The sequence below is a fragment of the Lissotriton helveticus genome, chromosome 2_1, assembly GCF_964261635.1.
Source record: "Lissotriton helveticus chromosome 2_1, aLisHel1.1, whole genome shotgun sequence".
NCBI lineage: Eukaryota > Metazoa > Chordata > Amphibia > Caudata > Salamandridae > Lissotriton > Lissotriton helveticus.
Genome location: NC_136059.1, coordinates 957222539 through 957235607, shown reverse-complemented (window position 1 = coordinate 957235607; position 13069 = coordinate 957222539).

Here is a 13069-nt window from a genome sequence, read left to right as displayed (position 1 = left end):
CGCACGTAAACACAACCTCAACATCATCTCCTACGCTGATGACACTCAACTGATCCTCTCACTCACCAAAGACCCAAACACCGCCAAAACCAACCTACACGAAGGGATGAAAGAAGTAGCCGAATGGATGAAGCACAGCCGTCTTAAACTGAACTCGGACAAAACGGAAGTCCTCATCTTAGGTACTTCCCCTTCCACCTGGGACGACTCTTGGTGGCCAGCTGCCCTAGGAAAAGCACCCATACCGACGGACCACGCACGGAACCTGGGCGTCATCCTGGACTCCTCACTCTCGATGACCAGACAAGTCAACGCCGTTTCATCATCATGCTTCAACATCCTACGCATGCTCAAAAAAACATTCCGCTGGATCCCCACTAAAACTAGAAAAATGGTCACTCACGCACTGATCACAAGCCGAATGGATTATGGAAACACCCTGTACGCCGGTACCACCGCAAAACTTCAGAAAAAACTCCAACGCATCCAAAACGCCTCAGCCAGACTCATACTAGACATCCCTCGCAAAGACCACATTCCCGGTCACCTGAAAGACCTCCACTGGCTCCCCGTCAATAAGAGGATAACATTCCGTCTCCTCACCCACGCACACAAAGCCCTCTACGAACTTGGACCCGAATGCCTCAACACGCGCCTATCCTTCTACATCCCCACCCGCCAGCTGCGCTCGTCCACCCAAGCCCTCGCCGCTGTTCCGCGCATCCACAAAACCACAATGGGGGGAAGATCCTTCTCCTACTTAGCGGCAAAAACCTGGAACTCCCTTCCCATCCACCTCCGCCTTACTCAAAACCACCTAGTCTTCAGAAAACAGCTTAAAACTTGGATATTCGATAAGTAATTCTCCCCCCTTCCTCAAGCGCCTTGAGACCCCCTGGGTATGTAGTGCGCTATATAAATACTGACTTGACTTGACTTGAAATGCAAAAGGGTGCACAGTCAAAATATCGAGTCAACAATGTCGATTTGCACTAATATCGAGTCGAATCGAAGGTAAGAAATATCGATGTTCTAAATATCGTTGTCTAAAAAATCGATTTGAATGTATATTCATTAATATCGAGATAAGTAATGTCGATGATAGAAATATCGACATATATAATGTCAAAATGTCAAAATATCGACATTTTTAAATATATGTTTCTAATATATTAATAATAAAAAATGTTATATAAATGTGCTATAATATTTAATTATAATATAAATTATTTATATAAAGTATTATAAATTTTAGGAGCGGGATGTTGGGTTTATAGGGGATAAGGGTGGGGAGTGTATTAAAAATATAAATATTAAAAATATAAATGTTAAAAAATATGTTAGAGAAATTAGAATGCGAAATTAAATATTAGAAATTCGAAATATGAAAATAGAAATTATATAAAAATTTTAGCAGCGGGATGTTGGGTTTATAGGGGATAAGGGTGGGGAGTGTATGAAAAATATAAATAAAAATAAATAATTTATCAAATAAATTTTTATAAAATAGATTTCGAAATTTAAAATTTGAAATCTGAAAATTTAATTTTTAAATCTGAAATTTGAAATTAGAAAATTATTTTAAAATTCTGCAGCGGGATGTTGGGTTTATAGGGGATAAGGGTGGGGAGTGTATGAAAAATATAAAATAAAATATTTATTTTAGGAAATAAATTTATATAAAATAGATTTTGAAATTTTAATTTTGAAATATGAAATTTTAAATTTGACATCTGAAATTAGAAAATTTTAAAATATTTTAGCAGCGGGATGTTGGGTTTTTAGGGGATAAGGGTGGAGAGTGTATGAAAAATATAAAATAAAATATTTTTTTGGGGAAATAAATTTATATAAAATAGATTTCAAAATTGTTATTTTGAAATATGAAATTTTAAATTTTAAATCTAAAATTTGAAATTAGAAAATTTTAAAATATTTTAGCAGCGGGATGTTGGGTTTTTAGGGGATAAGGGTGGGGAGTGTATGAAAAATATAAAATAAAATATTTTTTTAGGAAATACATTTATATAAAATAGATTTCGAAATTTTAAATTTGAAATATGAAATTTTACATTTTAAATATGAAATGTTAAATTAAAAAATTGAAAAAAAAGTAAGACATTTATTTAATTTGGGTTTTGGGGTACAGGAGTATTTTTAGGTTTCAGGGCTAGGTTTGGGTTTTGGGGTAGAGGGGTATTTTTAGTTTTCAGGGCTAGGTTTGGGTTCTGGGGTAGAGGGGTATTTTTAGGTTTCAGGGCTAGGTTTGGGTTTTGGGGTAGAGGGGTATTGTTAGTTTTCAGGGCTAGGTTTGGGTTTTGGGGTAGAGGGGTATTGTTAGTTTTCAGGGCTAGGTTTGGGTTTTAGGGTACAGGGGTATTTTTAGGTTTCAGGGCTAGGTTTGAGTTTTGGGGTAGAGGGGTATGTTTAGTTTTCAGGGCTAGGTTTGGGTTTTGGGGTAGAGGGGTATCTTTAGGTTTCAGGGCTAGGTTTGGGTTTTGGGATACAGGGGTATTTTTAGGTTTCAGGGCTAAGTTTGGATTTTGGGTTAGAGGGGTATTTTTAGGTTTCAGGGCTAGGTTTGGGTTTTGGGGTAGAGGGGTATTTTTAGGTTTCAGGGCTAGGTTTGGGTTTTGGGGTAGAGGGGTATTTTTAGTTTTCAGGCGTAGGTTTGGGTTTTGGGGTAGAGGGGTAGAGGGGTATTTTTAGGTTTCAGGGCTAGGTTTGGGTTTTGGGGTAGAGGGGTATTGTTAGTTTTCAGGGCTAGGTTTGGGTTTTGGGGTAGAGGGGTTTCTTTAGGTTTCAGGGCTAGGTTTGGGTTTTGGGGTACAGGGGTATTTTTAGGTGTTAGACATAGGTTGAGTGTCCAGCATATATCCTAATTAAATGTAGATAGCAGTTGGCATAGTAAATTAAATAGGTTCTGTGTACAGCAACTACCCTAATTAAATGTATATTTGAGTTACAATTGTTAATTTGATAGTTTAAGTGTTTATTATTAATAATAAAATGTTTTATTTTGGATTTGGAAAAGTAAATGTTTAATGTTAAGTGTCCAGTATCGATTTTAATAAATTGTATATTTATGTGTGAATAGTAAATTGATAGTAATAGTTTATTATATATGTAAAATAATTATAAAAATATGTATATATTGTAAACATTTTTACAAATTTATATATTGGTTTTAATTATTTAATATTGGGTAGTAGATAAAAATGACACAGTTTTAAACACATTTTTTCTTTATTTGTTCATATAGTAATTAAAGCAAATAATACATGTATAAAAAATTATTTTATACAATTTAAACACAATAATATATCTAATTTAGCACCAATTTCTTTTTTATTTCGATATCTTTGCAGTAATTTACATTTGTGGTATATGTAAATTATATAGTAAAACATAAAACATTGAACATTATACAATATAGAGTATATACATTTTAAGAGAAATTACAATACATCACAATTGTTAATAAATGATATAGTAATATTTTTGTTACATATACATGTGAACTTCAATATATGTTATATATGTAGATATATTTGGAATTAACAACATTGATAATATTTATAGTTCATATCATACAATGTATATTTTACAAACATGTTAAATTATAATATCTGTTATATATTTTTAATTTATTAATATATTTTAGAGATATATAGTTATTTAATAGTATAATTTTAATATATTTAATGTGTATAATGTTTATATAAACTGTAAGAATGATTTTGAAAAGTCGATATTTAGGTAATGTCGATATTATTGATGTCTATATTTTGGTAATCGATGTTTTTGAATAGTGGTATGTATATTAATGATTGTCGATATTTTGTATTTCGATATAAGTGTAATCGAAATTAGTGTACTCGAGATTTTTGTATATCGATATAGTGAGATCGATGTTTTAGTAAATTTATAAATAAGTATAGGATGTCGATGTAATTGTAATCTATATTTAAGACACGATATTTGTGTAGGTCGATTTTAGTGAAATCGAAATTTTGTCAGAGATTCATGCAAAAGCATTGAATCAAGCTACAGTTCCACTAGTCGTTACTAGATGTCACTCACAAGTCAAATGCAAAAGCGTTGACCCCCTTCTTGGCAAAACTATTTAATAATCTCAAACAGGGAGGTTGTGTTCCCCCAAGCTTCAAGGAGTCCATACTGGTTAGTTTTGTTAAGAAGGGGAAAAACAGTAAGGATGTCAACTCATACAGGCCAATTAGTCTTCTTAAGGCTGATTTTAAAATATTAATGAAAGTCTGGGCACAACGTGTTACCCCCATTGCTCAGGCACTAATCCATTGTGATCAGACTGTGTTCATTGAAGCAAGGTCGATGTCCACTAATACCGGGTTTTTAATTCAGGCCCTTGACTATGCGACTAATAATAAAATACCCACTCTTATTACCATGGTCGACACCGAGAAAGCATTCAACTTGGTCAACTGGAACACGCTTTTTTTTTGGTCCAGGAAAATTTGGCATCCCGGTCCAAATTTCAAGTATGTTGAGAAACATCTATCAAGGTGCCCAAGCCCGGGTTATAGTTAACGGTGACTCAATAGGGGTAGTGGAAATAAACCACGGAACTAGACAAGTTTGTCTGGTATCGCCTCTACTTTTTACTTTTTTCATCGAACCCTTGGCTATAAGAATCCGTGGAAACCCCCAGATTGGAGCTCCAGTTGAAGGGATGGCCAAGTTGAAACTTTTCGGGGACGATATAATTATATACTTTTGCCGGACAAGCAGAACTTGGAAGAAGTTCTTCTAGAATTTAGTCAATTTGAACAAATAGGAGGCTACAAAATAAATCAAAATAAAACAGAGAGTTTAATACTTAATGCGGACTGTAATTTTTTTACCCCCTAATTTAAAAATCCAAGCACTGAAAGAAGGACCGATAAGATATCTGGGTATCTACGTTTCTAATCAAATAGAACAATTATTTATTCTGAATTACCTAGCCATGCGAAATAAAATTAAAACCCTACTGGACAAGTGGACCCTTCTACCTTTGACTTTGATTGGCCATGTAGCACTCTTAAAAATTCACCCTGGACGTAGTTCGCGAAGTAGCGCTACGCGTAGCTACGCGAAGTGCACTTCACACTACGCGAACTGCGTAGTACCCTGTTCGCACTGTGCAAGATGCCGTTTTCAATGATTGCACAGTGCGGACAAGCATCCGGCACTGTGCAATCATTGAAAACGGCATCTTGCACAGTGGGAGCTGTAGTTTTCTGCCGCTCGAGTAGATTTTTACTCGAGCTGCAGCTTTCTCAACGCGTACTGGTAGTTTCTCATCGCGAGCGGTAGCGAGCATATGCGACCACTCGCAATGAGAAACCTGACCTTCCCGCGTTGAGAATCTCGCCGGGAGGTTTATTTTCCATGCTCGCAATCTGCAACTTGATGGTGCTGATCGCGAACGAGGGAAAAGTCTCGCCGGGATGTCATTTTGCTTGCTCGCGGTCGCCAACTTGATGTTGAGGACCGCGAGCAAGCAAAAAATGACCGCTGCACTACGCTACGCATGTTTGCACTGTGCTGCGTGCAGTTCGCGTAGTGCGAAGTAGCGCAAACTTCGCAAACTATGCGAGCGTAGCATAGTACTTTGCCCAGGGTTATTAAAAATGTCTATTCTTCTTCTATTAAAATTTATTTTTACAAATGTACCCTTCAAAATTAATTCCAAATATTTTAAAGAAATTGACTCAATATTTAGAAAATATTCAAACTTATTACGAGGCAGCTATATTAGACCTCACAGCACGTCTACTGGAACCTAATGATCAGCTGGACATATACTTTTTTGAAAGAATGATTCATGAGTCCGGTACACAAATTTCAATCTTCTTAAAAACACCAAATTACCTAAAAAGTCCCACTACAAGACAATTTGTGATTATTCTGATAGATTGCAATCCTTTTTTAAACAAGCGGACTCTTCAGGGATTATTTTTCTGAAGTTAGAGGAATGTAAGGTTTTCGGTCTGCAAATTCACTCCAGTCGGCTTAAGAAATGGAAGGATAGTGGCTTCAAGGACCTGGGCCATTTTATAATCTCCAAGAAAGTGATCTCTTGAGATGAGGTTTTAAGTAGATTCGGTAATCGAATTAAGCCAGGGTGTCTGGAGTACTTGCAGATCGTAAATTTTAGAAAAAAATACAATCTACTGTCAAGTGGTGTGCCAATTAATCAGGTTAATGCCCTATATAAAGCTAAATTAAAGGGGGTAGAAAATTGGTCCTCCTTGTTGATAAAACGCAAGGCACTCCCCCTGGTTGAGGAATTCTTGGGAAAAACAACTCGGGAAACTAACTGCACCTTCTCTCACCAGGAATGGCAGTCTAGAGCCCAGGTAGGAAGCGAGGCCCTGAGAGCAGCCAACTTTAAAAGAATGGCCTTTTTGTAACGGTGGCTGGCTTATTACACCCCGAAAAGGTTAAATAAGCACCATGGGGAAGTGGACAAAAAATGTTTTTGATGCCAGTCTCACAGTGAGGGAGACTGGCTTCATGTATTTTTTACATTTCCAAAGCTTGAAGTTTTTTGGAGCAAGATCTTCTCGGCAATAAGCCAGGCTATTAAAAAGAAGCTTAACCCCGAGGCAGAAGTGGCTCTTTTCGGTTTTCTAAAGTAAGGTCAGATCTGACCAAAGCCGAAGAGGTGTGCATTACAATCTGCTCCACAGTAGCTCATTCTTTAATTCTCCAAAACTGGAGATCTGAAGAGGTACAATCTTATCCTAAATGGGTAAATAAAATGCAAAGGACAAGGAGATTTGAAGAAGCAAATGCTAAACGGGTTGGGGCAACAAAAAACTTTACAGCGGTTTGGACGTTTTTTGACAATTGGGATATATGGACAAAAATCTAGCACTTTAGCACATTGCACTTTAGGTCCTTATAGTTGAAAGTTTGGAAATGTTTTTGTCAATGGGGATATATTGACAAAAATCTAGCACCCTAGCACATTGCACTTTAGGCCCTTATATTTAAGGGGAAGTATGATTGCACTGTAATGATGCCAGTTTTGCACAGTTAGAAGGTTTTAAACATCTATTAATGGATTTCTGTTTTCATTGTTTATTTAATGGCATGCAATGATCATGAGAAGAAGTGTCTTTATTTCTGTTGTAAATTTGAGAATGTAATACCATTACAACTGATGGTATCTATCCACAAGTCACTTTAGGGTCTTATAGCAATGGGAGGGTGCAGTTGTTCCTTGATGCTGTTTTTCAAATATGACTTTTGACTGGTGGGAGGCTCTTATCGTATTTGGAAAAAAACAATACAAGGTTAGAGTTCGTCAATTCAATGCACTTTAATGTAAATAGTGTCCCTAATTATCTTTATGTTTATTAAGAGGCAGTCTGTATTTGAAGCACTTTAATAATGTAGGGGGAAATTCCTTTTAGTGTTTAAAGGCCAGACTATTAGGTAGTTTTACATGAATATATGGTTTTGCTGGACTTATGTGGTATTTTTTTTAATATGTCGATTAATTTGGGTATGTTCATCCATGTTTTATGAGTTTCAGTTGACAATTGAACAAGAATGTGTATCAGCATAAAGAGCGGATAGGTTTTTTATTCCTGATGACCAGTTTTTTTTTGTAATGTTGTTGTCTTTTGCTCTGCTCTGCAAAAATAAAATAAAAAAATGTAAAAGTCTCTCCCACGATGCATATGCTTATGTCCCTGTGTGTCAGAAACCGAATAGAAATAATGCACCAATCCATTGCTTTGTCCGAGAGGAAGAATTAAAACAAGCATTGGCAAAGCCATTAGGTAGCACCTATGTGATCGCTATTGGCTTTGCCAATGTCTTTAGAGCATGTTGTACAGCAGTGTGGCTGATGTTCATCATGGCTAAAGGTTAGTGGTGTAGAGTAGAGTGGAATAGTGGAGAGTGGAGTAAAGTGGTGTAGTGTACAGTGACACTGAGTGGAGTGACGTAGAGTGTAGAGGAATAGAGAAGAGTATAGCAGAGGGGAGGGGAGGGAAGTGGAGTGGACTGGAGTGGCAAAGAGTGGCAAGGAGTGCCATACAGTGGAGTGGCAAAGAGTGGAGTGGAATAGAGTAGAGTGGCATAAAATAGAGTGGCGTAGAGTGAAGTGGTGCAGACTGGCATACAGTAGAGTGACACAAAGTGGAGTGGCTTACAGTAAAGTAATAGAGTGGAGTGACATGGAGGGGTATAGAGTAAAGTTTGTAGAGTGGAGTGGATTAGAGTGTTGTGTTGTGGAGTAGGGTGCCATAGAGTAGAGTGGCCTATAGTTGAGTGTTGTAGAGTAGAGTGGCACAGAGTAGAGTAGAGTGGCATGTAGAATGGCGGAGTAGACTAGCTTAGGTGGCATAAATTAGTATGGCGTAGAATGGACTGGAGTAGAGTGGCATACAGTGGAGTTGAGTAGAGTAGGTAGAGTGGAGTAAAGTGGAGTAGCAGTAGAATGGTGAAAAGTGGTGTAAAGTGGCATAGAGTTAAATGGAGTTGCGTAGACTAGAGTGGCAAAGAGTAGAGTGGCTTAGAGAAGAATTGTGTATTGCAGATTTGCATAGAGTAGAGTGGTATAGAGTAGAGTTGCGTAGAGTAGAATAGTGCAGAGTGGCATGGGGCAGAGAGACGTGGTGCAGAAGAGCATTGAGTAGAGTGGCGTAGAGTAGAGTGACGTGGACTAGAGTAGAGTGGCATAGAGTGGAGTAGCTTATAGTGGCATAAAGTGGCATAGAGCAGAGTTGTGCAGAGTTGAGTCGCAAAGAGTAGAGTGGCGTAGACTGGAATTGTGTGGAGTGGAGCAGCGTGGAGTGGCTTAGAGTACAGTGACAAAGAGTGCTGCGTCGTAGAGTGGATTGGCAAAGTGTGGAGTGGTGTAGAGTGGCATAGAATAGAGAAGCATAGAGTAGAGTGGCATAGAGTGGCGTTGAGTGCCGTATTGTGGGACTGTTTTGAGAGGAGTGGTGTGGAGTGGCGTAGAATGGAGTGGAGTGGAGTAGGGTGGAGTGTCATAGAGTGGAGTGGTGTTGAGAAGAGTGCTGTGGAGTAGAGGAGAATAGCATAGTATAGAGTGACAGAGTACATGGATGTTGAGTAAAGTGGCATAAAGATGAGTGGCATAGAGTGGAGTAGAATGGAATAGAATGGCATAGAGTGGAGTGGAGTGACATACATTGGTGTAGAGTAGAGTAGCATAGAGCAGAGTGGAATTGAGTGAAGTGCCATAGACCGATGAAGAGAAGCGTGGTATAGAGTAGCATAGAGTGAGAAGCACTGGAGTGGAGTAGAGTGGAGCAGGAGCGAAGTGACGTTGTGTGAAGTGGTGTAGCATATAGTGTTGTGGAGTGGAATAGAGTAGAGTGGTGTGGTGTGGTGTAGAGTGGAGTTTGGTAGAGTAGAGTGGCATAGAGTAGAGTGGCACAGAGTGCCATAAAGTGGCATTGTGTTGAGAGGAGTGGCGCAGAGTGGAGCAGCATAAGGTGGAGTGGCATGGAGTGATGTGGAATGTAGTGGCGTAGAGTAGAGTGGCGTAGAGTAGAATAGTGCAGTGTGGCATAGTGCAGAGTGACATGGTGCAGAGGAGCATGGAGTAGAGTGGCGTGGAGTAGAGAGGCGGAGTAGAGTGACATGTACTAGAGTGGATTGGCATAGAGAGAAGTGATGTAGAGTAAAGTGGCATAAAGTAGAGTGGCATAGAGTGGAGTAGAATGGCATTGAGTGGAGTGGAGCGGCGTACATTGGTATACAGTAACATAGAGCTGAGTGGAATTGAGTGAAGTGGCATGGACTGATGAAGAGTGGAGTGGCACAGAGTAGTACAGAGTGAGAAGCAGTGGAGTAGAGTGGCATAAAATGAAATTACATGGAGTAGAATGGAGTGACAGTAGAGTGGCGTGGAGTGGAGTGGTGTGAAGTGATATAGAGGGGACTGGCATAGAGTTGAGTGGTGTAGAGTAAAGTGGCATAGAGTAGAGTGACGTAGAATAGAGTGGTCCAGTGTAGAGTGGCATATAATGGCATTATGTGAAGTGAAGTGGCATGGAGTGGCATAGGGTACAGTGGCATAGAGTGGAGGGGTGTAGAGTGGATTGACTGTGAGTGGAGTGGTGTAACATAGAGTGGTGTGAAGTGCAGTGACATAGAGAAGAGTGGTGTGGCATAGAGTGGTGTGGCATAGAGTGCTGTAAAGTGGCATTGTGTTGAGAGGATTGGTGTGGAGTGGTGCAGAATGGAGTGGAGTGGTGTAGGGTGGAGTGGCATAGAATGGCATGGAGTGGAGTGACATAGAGTGGAGTGGCATAGGGTAGAGTGGGGTAGAGGAGTGTGGAAAAGACTATAGTAGAATAGAGTGGCGTAGTATGCAGTGACGTAAAGTACAGTGCCGCAGAGTAGTGTGGAGTAAAGTGCAATAGAGTGGCCTAGAGTGGATTGGTGAAGAGTAGAGTGGCATAGAGTAGAGCAGCATAGAGTGAGGAGCAGTGGAGTAGAATAGTGCAGAGTGGCATGGAGTGGAGTGGAGTGGCATGGAATAGTATGGAGATGCATAGTATAGTGGTGTGGTGTGGTGTGAAGTGGAATAGAGTAAAGTGGTGTAGAGTAGAGTGGTGTAAGTGGAGTACCAAACAGTGGTATAGAGTGTGGTGAAACGGCATACAGAAGAGTGCATAGAGTGTACTGACGTAGAGTGCTGTAGGGCTGAGTGGCATAGAGTTAAGTGGCATAGAGTTGTGATGAGTGCCATAAAGTGCCATTGTGTTAAGAGGAGTGGCGTGCAGCAGTGTAGAATTGAGTGGAGTGGCACAGAGCTGTCTGGAGTGAGTGACAAACACTGGAGTGCCATTCAGTAGAGTGGCATAGAGTGGTATGGAGAAGAGTGACATGAAGTAGAGTAGAGTGAGGTAGTATAGAGTGATGTAGTGTACAGTGATGTACAGTGGAGTGGCCAAAACATGAGTGGCATAGAATTGAGCAGAGTGGAATAGAGTAGCGTAGAGTGGAGTGGAGTGCCATACAGTAGCATGGAGTAGAGTGTCATAGAGAGGAGTGGAGTTGAGTAGAATAGTATAGAGTATAGTTGTGAAGAGTAGAGTGGCATAGAGTGAGTAGCAATGATGAAGAATGGAGCAGAGCGGGGTGAAGTAGAGTGGCATGGGGTAGAAAGGAGTGGGATAGATTTGAGTGGCACGGAGTGCTGTGAAGTGGCATAGAGTGTACTGGCATCATGTTGAGTGGTGTAGAGTAGAGTGCCATATAGTAAAGTGGCATAGACTAGAGTGGCATAAGTAGAGTGATGTGGAATGGCATATACAAGAATGCATAGAGTATAGTGACATAGAGTGGCATAGGGCAGGGTGGCATAGAGTGGGGTGGAGTGGTGTACAGTGGTATGCAGTAGAGTGGTGTGGAGTAGACTGGAGTGGAGTGGAGAGGCATAGTGTAGAATGGATTTGGATGGAGTAGAGAGCATTGAGAGTGGCGTAGAGTGCGGTAGAGTGGAGTGGAGTCCAATGAAGTGGAGTCCAGTGAAGTGGAGTGAAGAAAACTGGAGTCAAGTGGAGTGGCGTAAACTGGCATGAAGTGGAGTAGAGTGAAATGGAGTGGTTTAGAGTGGAATGGGGTAGTGTAGAGTAAAGTAGCAAAGACTGGCATAGAGTACGATGGCATTGAGTAGAGTGGCATAGTAAAGATTGGCATAGAGTGGCATTGTGTGAAGTAAAGTGGCATGCAGTGCGGTAGAATAGAGTAATGTAGATTGAAGTGGCATAGAGTAGAGTGGTGTAGAATGGCATGGAGTGGCGTAGAGTAGAGTGGCTCGAAATGGTGTAGAGCAGAGTTGTGTTGAGTGGAATGGAGTGGAGTGGTGTAGAGTGGAGTGGAGTAGAGTAGAGTGGAGTAGAGTGGTCTAGAGTACAGACAGTGGTGAAGGGTATCGTGGAGTGGCATGGAGTGGAATGGATTGGCATAGAATAGAGTGCCAAAGAGTAGAGTGCCAAAGAGTACTGTGGTGTATCATAGAATGGAATAGAGTTGAGTGGCATAGAGCAGAGTGGTGGACAGTGGCATGGCACAGAGTGGCGTGACATAGAGTGACATGGAGTAGAGTGGCATACAGTAGAGTGGCATATGGTAGATGGATGTGGACTAGAGTGGAGTGGCATAGAGAGTCATAGAGTAGAGTGGTGTAGAGTAGCATAAAGAGGCATAGAGTAGAGTGGCACAGAGTAGAGTAGCATAGAGTTGAGTGGTGTAAAGTGGCATTGTCTGGAGTGAATTAGCATGGTGTGGCACAGAGTACAGTGGCATAGACTGAAGTCACGTATAGTGGATTGGCAAAGGGTGGAGTGATGTTGAGTGGAGTAGTGCACACTGGAGTCGCATAGAGCAGAGTGGCATAGAGTTGAGTGGAGTAGAATTGCATAGAGTAGAGTGACATGGAGTGGCGTTGACTGCCATACAGTGGCTTTGGGTTGTGAGGAGTGGCCTGGAGTAGCATAGAATGGAGTGGAGTGGCTTAGGGTGGAGTGACGTAGATTGGTGTGAAGTGACGTAGAGTAGAGTGTTCAAAAATAGAGTGGTGTAGAGTGGTATGGAGAAGTGTGCCATAGAATAGACTGGCATAGTATAGAGTGACGTAGAGTACAGTGACGTGGAGTGGTGGAGAGTAGAGTGGAGTTGAGTGAAGTGGTACAGAGTGGAGTGGGGCAGAGTGTTGTAGAGTAGAGTGCTGTAGATTGGAGTTGAGTGGTTTAAAGTGGAGTGGCATAGAGTGGAGTGATTTAGAGTGGAGTGGCATAGAGTGGCGTGTAGGAGAGTGGAGTGGCATAGAGTAGAATGAAGTGGTGTAGAGTGAAGTGGCATAGAGTAGAGTGGCATAGAATAGAGTGGAGTGCTGTAGAGTGGTGTAGAGTGGAATGGAGTGGCCTAGATGTAGTGGAGTTCTGTAGAGTGGAGTAACGTAGAATAGAGAGGCATAGAGTAGTACAGTTTTGAGTGTTAGTAAATAAAGCATCAATAGAGATGGCCGATAGGGTGATAGCAACATAAA